Raw genomic sequence first — 12281 nt, 5'->3', positions numbered from 1 at the left:
TCATCTCAGTTTGCTATTACCATATTGAGTCCCGTTGTGCAGTAATTTACGTTATTGCTTGAGATGTGCTGGTAAGGACATGGTATAAATCTTTGCTTTAGTTTAAAAGGACAACTATTCACCAGAACGAGACTACAATCAACACACTGTGAAGAAGAAGTAAAAAAAAAGAAACATGAAGATATGAGTATTTGATGTGGAAAATACTCAAGGTTTAAATAAGCTGCAGCAGTGGAATAAGTTCTTGCAGAATTTTTGGAATGTACAGCTTCATGAATATTCTATGTATTTGCACACTGATTAAAAAAAAAACACTGATTTAGAAAAAGAAACCTGCTATAATGTAAATATCAGAAGTGTATATTGTACATATGCAGCTAGAATTCTTTTTCAAATGGAAAATAAAAGTGGAACAAGAGCCACCGAGGTCTCAGTCCCCTTTCTCTGTGTGCGTGTGTGAAAGAAAGATGATGTTCTGCTGTTATGTACTGGCAATGCTTTCGCTGACTCAGTGAGCAAAAAAAGATAGAAACAAGAGCTTTTGAAGGCTCACATGTGCATTGAGAAAAGACACCAGAACCTCTAAGAGGCCAGGACAAAAAAAAAAAAAATGCTGTGAAAGGAATTAAATTTCGATTACGCTGGAGTCTTTCACTTCTACACTTTGGCGTTTCTTTAGTGTTCTCTGTGATTATAACAGAGGGATAAAACAAATCCTAGCCTCTTTTGACACTGTATTCCAGAACTAAACCTGAGGTTTTACATTTAAATCAGGCTCTGATACTGTCAGTCGTACAGCAGGAGGTCTTCAGTGCCGGAGTCACAGATCCAGCGTGTGAACAAAAGCACTAGTGTGTAAACTTCCCATAGCAGGAGACATTGAGTAAACACTTCTGCCTCTAGTTGATTGTAGTTCATGCTAGCAAACAGCTTTTCCCATTAAACTATTTTCTTATAGGATGTACTAAACCTTATTAAAAAAATTATAGATTATACAGTGAATTTACTAAACCTTGTAAATTAAGTATTTTAAGGAAAATGTCTATGGTCAAACTCACTTATAGCATAATTGATTGTTCATCTATTCAGGAAATATAATGAGACAATGGCATATTTTTTGCGATTATCTGTGTCATACAGTTTGTCAGGGGTCAATAAATTTGAAATTCATTGTTTATTATTTGTTTAACTAACACATTATGAATATAAATTAACAATAATTTTTAATTGCAGAATACATGCATTTTTTAATTCATTAACACATGTATTAGTGGATGTGTAAGTAAACAAATTAAGCTGTTAATGTAAAAAGATACACTAGAATATTGAGAGTAAGTCATCATTACAAAGATTATGTAAATCTGAATGAAGACATTGTTCACATGTTAACATATATTGTTAACATTAATGAACATTAAGTAATGCTTAACAGATGAGTTGTTCATGGTTAATTCATGTTAACTAATTCATTAACTAGGGTTAAGTAATACAACCTTCTTGTAAAATGTTACAATGTTTATTCTGGAGATTAACATTCATTCATTCATTCATTCATTCATTCATTCATTCATTTATTTATGTGTGTTCATTCATTCGATCATTTTCTTTTAGGCCTAGTCCCTTTATTAATCTGGGGTCGCCGCAGCGGAATGAATCGCCAACTTATCCAACATATGTTATACGTAAGGGATGCCCTTCCAGCTGCAACCCATCACAGGATAACATCCATACACACTCATTCACACACATACACTACGGACAACATCCGGTAGAAACCCACGCGAACAAGGGGAGAACCTGCAAACTCCACACAGAAATGCCAACTGACCTAGCTGACCATCTTGCTGTGAGGCAACACCACTACCCACTGCACCACCGTGTCACCCCATTTATTTATTTATTTATTTATTTATTTACTTAATTTTGTTATTTATACTTTTAAAAATATTATTAGGACCATTGAGAACCATCTCTGTTATCCAATGACTTGACTATTTGCATCAACTTGCCTAGTTAAGCCATTTAACCTAATTAAACCTTTACATTTCAGCTGAAGACTAACTAGTAAAATAGCATGTCATCATGGCAAAGATGAGAGAAATTAAAAATACTGTGTCCTTTTATACACCCAATAAGGCCCAAGATGTTTTTGGTGCAATGTTTTATTTTATTTTATTTTTTTTTCAGACCAGGACCGCTGTAATTTTTTACATTTTGCTTCACATTAATTAAATAGCAAATCCATTTGCACCACTTTTTGACTCAATTAAAAGTAAAGGAGTAAAGTAAAGAGTAAAAGTAAAATAAAAAGAAAGTAAAGAGGCCGAATAAAGAAGGCTCATTCTTTATTATCATGCTGCAGACGGTCTGTTTAACTGTTTTGTCGCTAGTAAAGCATTCAGTTTTTCCACTTACAAAGTCCACTATGTAAAAGCAACTGTGCCATGGCACGATGTAACTGACTCTTAAAGGGAATGGGAGATGAGACTCTGATTGGTTTAATGCATTTCATGCTTAAAACACACCCATAACTCATTAAGAGAATAAGTACAAACCTGTCAGACCATACGCCACCGCGCAAATAGTATTTTTCTGTCCTAAAAATAGAAAAAGTGGATTCGGACACGCCCTTAATAATTTTGTATCATGCACTTTAGACTTTGCACCTAGATCGTTAAAATAGAGCCCATCATATTTTAAATTAGCTGAAAATAGTCTCCTTTTAAACATACCTCTGTTAAAAATGCGGCTAATAATTTTGCCTCAGAATGTACATGCTGAGATTGTGAGAATATTCAGAATTTTTTTTTACTTCTGTGTATTGCAAAAAAACTAAGCTATCAGTATAAGTAGATGCCATGCTAAAGTATCAACTGTAGGTATCTCTGGAGAATTGAGCATCAGCAAAATTCCAAACAACCATTTTTGCCATTAAGAGGTTTGTGTGATGGCAGTGAAAATCGAACGTCCTTTATTTTTATTTTATTTTATTATATTTGGTCACACTTTATTTTGATGGTCCGTTTGTTGAGTTTAAGTTACATTGCATCTACATGCCAACTACTTCTAGGTAGATTATAATTAGACAGGTTGGGGTTAGGGTTAGTGTAAGTTGACAAGTACTAGCAAAGTTTCTTTGTCAATTAAATCTCTCTAATCTTTTGAAATTGTTGTTCAGGAAAAAGAGTTTTTAATCAAATATTTGATCAGTAAACACTAAAACAAACTAAACTAAACAAAAAGTACACGTCCTTTCATCTTAAACCAAGAAATCTTCCCAAAGAGACAGATACGCTTTAGAATACCTACAGTGCTAATGTTAGCCTTTGATTTGAACTGTTTCTTCAGCTCAACCCCTCAGGTATGCAGGGTCTGTTTTCAGAGAAGTACCTCTTTGATACACCCAACCCGAGATCTGTTGCATGAAAGGCATGCAAAGCCGTCCTCCAATTGCCTGTCCCTGTGGGGGGGTTATTATGGCGTGCGTTTTTTTTTTTTTTTTTTTTAGACGGACTGATCTCTGCTAGACTGCAGGCGGAGTCATTTGCTCCTATCAAAACCACTGCAGTCGGCCTGTTATCTCCAGATGAAAAAAATAAAAAGTAAATCATTGTTGTAAAGCACAGACAATCAAGCTGAGTAATTTCCGGATGGTGGCATGTACATTGCAGGGTAATAATTTGATTGCGGTGTGAAAGAATATTGAGATGGTTTAGGATAAAGAAGAGTTCTTCAAGTGCCACAAAACTTATCTTTGTCAATCAAAATGACATGAAAATATATTGTTCCTTTCTTCAAATGGCTTAAATGTAACCCTTACCTCAGTTACTCTATATGGATTAATGGACATGCTAATTAGTCTGTCATTCCAATCATTTACCACTCATACCTGCCTCACTTTTACACACAGCTGAAGCAGTAAATGCTATGTGATGGCATTAGGATGAATGATCATAGCTATGTCAATCATTGCATTTTAGTTTAAATGATTCTGAATGGTTTGGAGCCTTGAAAGTGTGCAAAGAGCCCACCCCCCACCCCACCCCCCCTTGCAAATACTTAAAAAAGTTGTCATTCATCATAGTTCAATACAACTTCATAACATTTTGTTATGATGCTATGTAAAGGCTGATTTTTACAACATACAGTAGGCTCATGCTCAAAACGTGTCCCTATATACATTTCTGGTGATCGCAAATTATGTAGCCAGAAGTATGTATGGCTGCATTTCATCTTTAAAACGAATGCTAAGGGGCTGTATGATGTAATTTTTATTTGAGCTTACCAACTGACCACTTACCTCCATATGAAAGGCTTTCCTGCTAATACCAGTGGGTCCAATTAGCTCGCCATGTATGTCAGCAGATGTGAGATGCAGAGAGTTGACCATGACCCAATCCCATGACCCAAACTGTTGCCAGTTAGTCACTGAAATAGTTTGGTGAAATACTGTAATCAAACCATTACAGTGAGTACAATGTTGCCAGTTAATTACTGTAATAGAGCAGTAGTGGTAACTAACCGAAAACTGTTTACAGTTAGTTGCTGTACAGTGGTGAACTGCATACACAGTTTCTGGCCTATAGGTGACATAAGTTTCTGGCCAATATATGACATGTATGTTTCTGGCGTGTTTGTGACAAACATTTTTTACATATATGAACATACTTCTGGCATATATGTGTCATGTATGTTTCTGAATCATATATGTGACTTGTATAATTTTGGCATATAAGTGACATACATGTTTCTGGCCTATATGTGACATGTATGTTTCTCACATATAAGTGACAAGTATGTTTCTGGCAAATATGTAACATGTATGTTTCTGGCCTATATGTGACATGTAAGTTTCTCACATATAAGTGACAAGTATATTTCTGGCAAATATGTAACATGTATGTTTCTGGCCTATATGTGACATGTATGTTTTTCACATATAAGTGACAAGTATATTTCTAGCATATATGTGCTATGTATGTTTTTGGCCTATATGTGACATGCATGTTTATGGCCTATATGTTACATGTATGTTTCTGGCCTATATGTTACATGTATGTTTCTGGCATACATGTGACATGTATGTTTCTGGCCTATATGTGACATGTATGTTTTTCACATATAAGTGACAAGAATGTTTCTAGCATATATCTGCTATGTATGTTTTGGCCTATATGTGACATGCATGTTTTTGGCCTATATGTGACATGTATGTTTTTGGCCTATATGTTACATGTATGTTTCTGGCATACATGTGACATGTATGTTTCTGGCCTATATGTGACATGTATGTTTTTCACATATAAGTGACAAGAATGTTTCTAGCATATATCTGCTATGTATGTTTTGGCCTATATGTGACATGTATGTTTCTGGCCTATATGTGACATGTATGTTTCTGGCCTATATGTGACATGTATGTTTCTGGCATATATGTGACATGTATGTTTTTGGCATAAGTATGACATATATGTTTGTGACCTATATGGGACATGTATGTTTCTGGCATATATGTGACATGTATGTTTCTGGCCTATATGTGACATGTATGTTTCTGGCATATATGTGACATTTATGTTTCTGGCCTATATGTGACATGTATGTTTCTGGCATATATGTGACATGTATGTTTCTGGCCTATATGTGACATATATGTTTCTGGCATATATGTGACATGTATGTTTCTGGCCTATATGTGACATGTATGTTTCTGGCATATATGTGACATGTATGTTTTTGGCATAAGTGTGACATGTATGTTTCTGGCCTATATGTGACATATATGTTTCTGGCATATATGTGACATGTATGTTTTTGGCCTATATGTGACATGTATGTTTCTGGCCTATATGTTACATGTATGTTTTTGGCATACATGTGACATGTATGTTTCTGGCCTATATGTGACATGTATGTTTTTCACATATAAGTGACAAGAATGTTTCTAGCATATATGTGCTATGTATGTTTTGGCCTATATGTGACATGCATGTTTTTGGCCTATATGTGACATGTATGTTTCTGGCCTATATGTTACTTATATGTTTCTGGCATACATGTGACATGTATGTTTCTGGCCTATATGTGACATGTATGTTTCTGGCCTATATGTGACATGTATGTTTCTGGCATATATGTGACATGTATGTTTTTGGCATAAGTATGACATATATGTTTGTGACCTATATGGGACATGTATGTTTCTGGCATATATGTGACATGTATGTTTCTGGCCTATATGTGACATGTATGTTTCTGGCATATATGTGACATTTATGTTTCTGGCCTATATGTGACATGTATGTTTCTGGCATATATGTGACATGTATGTTTCTGGCCTATATGTGACATGTATGTTTCTGGCATATATGTGACATGTATGTTTTTGGCATAAGTGTGACATGTATGTTTCTGGCCTATATGTGACATATATGTTTCTGGCATATATGTGGCATGTATGTTTTTGGCCTATATGTGACATGTATGTTTCTGGCCTATATGTGACATATATGTTTCTGGCATATATGTGGCATGTATGTTTTTGGCCTATATGTGACATGTATGTTTCTGGCTTATAAGTGACATGTATGTTCTCCAGCGGGAGAGGAACTCCAATGCTATCTGAAAACTTCTACTATGGAGATTTCATCAGAAGCCAATCATCGGAAAGAGTAATAAAATGGGCCAATGAAATGCCAAAGAGTTGGCACATTAATCATTATATAAAGATGCCATGCGTGCATTGCAGATTGTCCTTTTCACTTTCTGAGCTTAACACGATACTGAGAGTGTCTTTAGGGTACCTCCAAACTCGTTCGCAAGAAGAAAGAGAGAGAGAGTAATTGAGAAAGCTGCTGACGTTGTCAGGTTGCTTTTCCCGGTCGCAGAGTGAGTACACGCAGTGGCAGACTATTCTCTCTTACCTGGCTTTCTCTAGGTATGGTTCTTCTAGAGCTGTGAGTACAAGGAGCAAGTTTCCCTAAAGAGCAACATAGTCATGCAGTGTGTCGTTTTCTAGATGTCGTTTTGACAGTGCGTTTCTGAATTCTGTGATTTCCTATCCCCGGATTATGGACACAAGCACTGCGTTGCATGTTAAGGGGTCCAGCATGTTAATGCGATGCTCGCGGGCAGTGCATGTCTTCATTGCAATGGCATGTCTGTCGCGCAGCTAAGATTGCGGCTCATCCTTGCAAAGGATGAACCCACCATGTTGTCCCCTGCAAAGTGGCCGGCAATCGTGCAGGTCTGAGGGTTACAGGGGGAGTCATCTTGGTCCTCAGCGCGCTCCATCCAAGCTTCGAGTGAGGCAAGTGCTCCGTCCTCTCTGATGGTCCATCACTGCATCTGAGGGTGGGCTGTCATTATCAGACAAGGATCTGAACCTGCTCCCCCCCTCTGAGGTCATGAGCGAGGCTTTGGATCTAGAAGAGCATACGATGGTCGTGCTTCCCCGGGCTGCTTCGACCATGGGTCTGGAGATGGTTCATTCTCCTGCCCCACTGCCGGACCGACTAGATGGGTGCTACGTAATGGCTAAAAAGAAAGTGGTTCCGACTCAAGATGCATGAGCTCCGCACCGCAACTGACTATGCTCGGCGTACCACGAAGTTGGCTGCGCATGCCCTGGGAAGGACGATAGCCACATTAATTAGCCACATTAAATGCCACCTCTGGCTAAACCTGGCTGATATGCGTGACGTTGACAAAGTCCAGATTCACAATGCACCCATATCCCAGGCTGGCCTGTTCAGCGACACCGTCGATGAATTCACCCAGCAATTCAAGGCAGTGAGTGAGCAGTCGAGTGCGATAAGTGAGTGATATCTAAAAATGCATCATCCCGCTAATCAATATATACAAACGGATCTAGGCTGTGAAGATGTCTAGTTTCTTTATCAATCATTATTGCTAATAGTCTCATTAATAGACTGTTGATTCATTTTCTGCCGAGTGAATATTAACCTTTTGTCAGCAAGCATTCATTATGTTTGTGAGAGGTGTGTTCTGGTAGAGTGTGACGCCTGAATACCAAACAATGCTTATGAAGATTTAACCCTGTATACAGCCTTTAGAAAGTTACAGAGGCGCAGAGCTTCTCCTGTTAAAGACCCTCATTTCACACCACAATGCAGCAATAAGGCAGAAATTGATTCAGCTGCTTTTCCCCTGGAACAGTTTGTATCAACTTATTTTAAAAATGCACATTCTACTGAAAAGTTCAATTAAATATGACAAATTAAGCTATAGGAATATTGTACTGTGGGACTGGAATCACAAAAGGACTGAACAAATGGAAACAATATGTTCATGTAGGATACACCTTTTTACATATGGTTTGTTTCTTGACCTAATCTTGACATTCTTGTCATTTGTCTGCTTTTTCTATCAGAAAAGAGAGAAAAAAAATCAACCCAGTCTTATTCTGATTACGTACCCTTATATACATTTCTGGAGAGAGCAAAATATATCTCAGCAGTTACGTTGCTCTGCAGTTTTTTTTTTTTTTCGTAGATCCACCAGAGGCCACTGTGTATGCTTTTTCAGATTTCAAATTTCCTTGCGAATGCCTTTCGCACCTGCTGTTCTCACGGAAAGCCACCAAGAACCCTTGTCTGACATGTTTTCAGATTTTACCGTTACCTTTTACATTCTCACCCTGTTATTTACTTGTTTATTTTATTTTTTAGCTTTTGCTTTTGTCTTACCTGCTTTCTAGAACTGTTCTTCATGAGACTTAAACGCCGTTCTGCATCTCAAGTCCACCGATGTACATGTCCAGCTACCAGAAAAACTGGTTACATCATGAAAGCTCTCCATACAGAGGTAATCTGTCAGCTGGTAAGCGTTCATTTTAAGGATGCAATGCAGTCATAAATACCTCTGGCTGCATAATTTAGGGCTATGTTTGCAGAATGAGCCTATGTTGGAAATAATGCAAATTCTATTACCGTACAGACTTTACTCATACGGAAAACAAGCAGTGTTATATATTATGGTCACAAATAAAAATCCATGCGCTTTCCTCAAACATTAATAGTAACCACAGTGACACTGTGACAGCTGACAGGAGCTTTGTTGAGGACATCTATATGTTCCTTAATAAAAGCCGATGGGGATTAACCAACTCACAAATATGCTCAAAAATATTTGTGAAAAGGAAGCTTACATGTGTTACTATGAGCTATTACATATGGCCGTGTCATATAAGGCTACATTCCCACTGCAACACTCCGTGCTCAAATCAGATTTTTTTTTTTAGATCCGATTTTTTTGTATAGCTGTTTACACTGTTGTTTTTGATTGTAAAACCATGACACCATATAATCATGCATTTTGAGTGTTGGTGGTTTTCCCTGTTAGGAAGATTTAACTTTTGTAATTATTACTGTTGATCATTGACACTATTAACCCTTTAGAAAGGCCTGTGCCAAAAAAAAATAAATAAATAAATAATAATATTAATAATACGTTTTTTGGATTTTATATGGAGTATAACAGCAAATTAAAGTGTGTGTATGTGTATCTGTGAGTGTGTGAGACTGTGAGAGTGATATATATACATGTGCACATGTATGTCTGTGTGTGCGTGCATGTGTGTTAAAAATAAAAATCTATTTATTATGAAACTATGAAACTATTTTAATTTCTAAAAAAAAATAAAACAATACAATGTCAATACCATAGCAACTAGAATTGCTACAAGCTTTGTGTGCTCTGGTTTCCAGTCAAACTCCTTTTGGCTTTCATTTTAAATATTGAAACAAGATTAGTTTAAGAACCAGGGCCATATAAACACTTCAGGCAAGACAGTGCTTTATGTGTGATGAGAAATGATTGCAAGTCCCTCTCTCGTTGCTTTTTACACATTCGCCCAAGCGCACAAAGTGACATCTTTATGTGTAATTTTAAGCATAGCCATTATTCCCTTGTGCATTAGAAGCATCTGCTATAATGCAGCTTTTCTCAGGTCAGTCAGCCTGAGCTCTAAAGGAAACTAAACAAGTGTGCATAATGCTTTTTAAATGATTTTTAGAAGCCTCAATTATTAAATAGCTTTCAGTTATTTTGTACGTTGTGTAGCCTAAAATGAAGAAGGATATCGGAAATGTTAAATGCAGTTAAGTTCCACTTTAAATCGCCAGAAGCGTTGCTTTAATATTTAAAAGTGGTTGCTTTTTCTGCTTTTATGTTTACCGTCATGGTGTAATGTCCTTAAAGGGTTTTCCTGGCCTCAGAAAATTACTCATTCATTATTTATTTCATTATGGTTGTTGTTGCTTGTTTTTATAGTTTGCTTAACTCTGCATTTCATTTGCTGTGTATTATCATAGCTATAGCAGAATGAAAGTATGTCTGGTGGTTGTTTTTTTTGTATTTATTTTATTTTATTTTATTTTATTTTATTTTATTTTATTTTATTGTTAAAACATATGAAAATATCTTTGCAAAGTAAAAATTGTTTATTACGGTTTGTGCAGTTATGTTCTGTGAATATCCTATGGTATGCAGGGTTATGTTAATGTTGCCAAATTTCCAAGAATATGAATGCTATCCATTTTACATTTTGCAACCTTTTTTTGTTTAATGCCATTATATGCCTTTATGGTACACTGTAAAAAGGGTTGTGCCAATTAGTTATGACAACTTAATATTTTGAGTTAGGTAAACTTATCTGGATTGAATGTGTTAACATATCTTATATATCAAAGTTTCACTTGGTTGATTATATTATTCGTGAAATAATCATATATGAACTCAAATAAATCCTGTACACAGCAGATCTCACAATTCAACCTGCAATTAGAGGGATACAAAGTTAGCGTTAGCTCTACTATAAAAGATTTTGTGTCATATTAGACTGCAATTTAATTTTTGAAAATCATATCTCCCATGTCACAAAAACTGCCTACTTTCATCTGAGAAATATTGTTAAATTATGAAGTATGTTATCCCAGATGCAGAAAAGCTAGTTCATGCTTTTATGACTTCTAGGCTGGACTACTGTAATGCTCTGTTCGCTGGCTGCCCAGCACCCTCTATTAACACACTCTCGCAGTGCAAAACTTCATTAAGATCTTTTTTAGCAAAGCATACACTCAATGCATCACATAACGGTATGATGCATGAATGTGCTCTGTGCAAGTTTTTGCATCTTAAGTATTTGCATACCCTATGAACAGCAGCCACGGTAAATATTCTCTTTATTCTTTATTTCAACCTGGTGTACTCATCCCGAGGCCCCCAGAGATTATGCAGTGCCACTGAAATGATCTAAGACCTGTGAAGAGATGATCCCAAGGTTTCCACATTCCCGCAGTTCGCTGACTTCCTGCATTCTCCAGCCTCCGGCGCCTAGACTGCAGCTCTCCACAAGACATTTTGCCATATTAGAAATGGTCGTGCTACCTGAGCCAGGTTTCTCCCAGTTTTTTTTTTTTTTTTTTTTTTTCCTTCACTTTTGCCAATTGGTGAAGTTTTGTTTTTTTGCTTTTTCCTCGCCACTGTTGCCACTGGCTTGCATAGTTCTGGACTTGAAGAGCTGCGCATTGATGGATTACTCTTCAGTGTTTGGACTTCCAGCAGTATATATAAAACACATTGAACTGAACTGAGCTGATCTAAACTGAAATAAACTTCAACTCTGAAAACTGAACTACACTGTTTCAATTTACTATAACCTTCTATGTGAAGCTGCTTTGACACAATATACATTGTAAGAGTGCTATACAAATAAAGATAAATTGAACTATGAATTAAATATATTTGTTAACTTTTTTTTTTCTCTCTGTTTCAAGGTCCAACTGGGTCAGTTGGCATTTCTGAACCAGTTCTCCCTTGTAGTTTGTGTGGGTTTCCTCCAGGTGTTTGGTTTTCTCCAAAGATATGTGGTACACAGTAAATGAACTGAATAAACAAAATTGGCCAACAACTTTTCCATTTAAGTTAACTGAACTTAGACCACATTAATTGCATTTGTATTGTCAAGTCTTATCAACTTTAACCAGAGTTAAGACAACTTCACAATTCAAATAAAGTGGAGTGTATAAGTGGAGTGTTTACGATTACACTTAAATATTCATGACACCATACCTTGTCAACATGTCAAAATAAAGTCAAATTTTGATTTATAAAGTTCAAAAGTCTTGCAATAACCCCCAGAAACACTCCAGGCTTTTTTCGACGAGTACCCCAAAAGAGTTAAAGATGGGGGGAAATTATGTCTAACTTTATTTTATTTTAAGTTTAAACTAGTCCAGACTGGTGTAACTAGTATATAG

The sequence above is a fragment of the Danio rerio genome, chromosome 3 (genome assembly GCF_052040795.2).
Source record: "Danio rerio strain M-AB ecotype USA chromosome 3, GRCz13ab, whole genome shotgun sequence".
Classification (NCBI taxonomy): Eukaryota; Metazoa; Chordata; class Actinopteri; order Cypriniformes; family Danionidae; genus Danio; species Danio rerio.
This window is presented reverse-complemented; position numbering follows the sequence as displayed.